The following is a 2,171-nucleotide window of genomic DNA, read 5'->3' as shown; positions in this document are numbered from 1 at the left end:
TTGTATAGATACTTTTTTGGTTCTTCAACATCTATACCTAAGCATAAAGCACCAACATGTTACAACAGGCACAGTGTTACTATGGAGTGTATGTATGCAGTATTCCTAGCAGTGGTTCTCAACCTTCTGGCCCTTTAAATACAGTTCCTCATGTTGTGACCCAACCATAAAATTATTTTCGTTGCTACTTCATAACTGTAATGTTGCTACTGTTATGAATCATAATGTAAATATCTGATATGCAGGATGTCTTAGGTGACGCCTGTGAAAGGGTTGTTAGACTACCAAAGGGGTCGTGACCCACAGGTTGAGAACCGCTTCCTAAATGGAAAATGTCACATTCAGGCAGTGTGATGTACAGGTGACATGTAGCACACTCTATTTTCCCTTAAAATAGCTCCTCCTCGCCCACCAATTTCTCTGCCCATATGCAACCATGATGAGAAACGAAAAAGACTACCTCACATTCCAGTTACAGTAATGTATATTTCCATTTTGACATAATGTCTTTTGAATGGCTGGAATAGGTGTCATTTCAAATAGGTTTTATTTTGTATAAACTATAAGTCCCAAACAAACTTTTGTACTTAAACTAAAACATGTTTTATTGGCTTTCTGTAAAAAAAAACAAAAACAAACCTTACTTGAATTTTTCTAGTGATATTTAACTAAATACATTTTCATAAGTTGACATATTTTTTAATTTTAATTTTTTTAATCCTCACCCAAGGATGTTTTTCCATTGGGTGGAAAGAGAGAGTGGAAGAGAGAGGGAAACACAGAGAGAAACATTGATGTGAGAGAAACACATCGATTGGTTGCCTCCTGCAAGAGTCCTGACCAGGGCCCAGGCTGGGAGGAGACTGCAACCAAGTACATGCCCTTGACCAAAATTGAATCCAGGATCCTTTGGTCTGCAGTCTGATGCTCTATCCACTGAGCCATACTGGCTAGGGCTGATATCATAGTTTTAGGTTAGAGTTTAATCTGAAAGCATGACCAATATCACATTGAATGATATGCTCACTTACACTGAGACTTTTGTTTTCAAATTCATTGGTGGGGGGAAGAGAGGGAGAGAGAGAGAGAGAGAGAGAGAGAGAAGAATATGCAGATAAACACATGTCATATTAAAATCAGTTTAAAAAAACTGACACATTATTGATCAATTTTTATTTTATAAACTCTCAATGGAGAAGTTTTTCAACTATTCACAAAACTGTATTTGTCCTCATCACTTGTTATTTTATTTCTAATGTGGAGAAATGTGATTATCAAGATTGGAATTTTATTTTTAATATTTTAATAAAACCTCATTGTATAACCTTTCTTTCTATCTTTCCTTCTCTTTGAATGGTGCATTCACCCTTTGTTTAGAACTAAACACTTTTATATTATTGCAAGCTTTTGTGCATTCAAATGTTAATAAGCTAACATTTGCAATGTGAAAATTTTCTATTCATGAGTAGTATGTGCAATCTATTCATGGTTAATTCTTATTTATATCACTAGAGGCCCAGTGCATGAAAATTCATGCACTGGAGGGGTGTCCCTCAGCCTACCCTGCCCCGTCTCACAGTCTGGGAGCCCTCAGGGTGGGAGGAAACCCAGAGATCAGGGGAAGGCGATGCTCCCATCACATCTCTGATGCTGTGACTGCCAGCAGCACAAGCCTCAGCCGGCTCTGGTTACCTGAGACTCAGGTGGCCCTGGGTGGCTGTGCAATCAACATCCGAAGCTTGCCTATGCCTTGGGCTGGTCTGGGCTCCTGGGGTCTTAGGGTGAGTCTGGCCACACCACGTGTCTCCCCCCCCCCCAGCAGGGCCGGAAGGACTGGGGGACTCCAGTGGGGCTGAGGGGACTGGGCGCTGCCATCTTGTGGCTATGGGCACCACCATATTTGTGATGGAGTGATGGTCAATTTGCATATTCCCTCTTTATTAGATAGGATACTCAGTTGTAAGCAATAAATGTTCCTTTTTAAACAGGAACTAAACAATGACATTGCTCCATATAGGATTTTATAATCAGTTATTTTGAATATGCAGTAATATTTCCTTCAAAATGGCATTTCCTTTATGATCTTAGTGGGAGCAATGGTAAAATTACCTATTAAGGGATAACAGCACTCATTGAACAAATATTGACTCTGACCTAAATCAGATATTGGA

This window comes from Myotis davidii, unplaced genomic scaffold (assembly GCF_000327345.1).
Source record: "Myotis davidii unplaced genomic scaffold, ASM32734v1 scaffold2039, whole genome shotgun sequence".
Classification (NCBI taxonomy): domain Eukaryota; kingdom Metazoa; phylum Chordata; class Mammalia; order Chiroptera; family Vespertilionidae; genus Myotis; species Myotis davidii.
Note: the sequence above shows the minus strand (reverse complement) of the source record.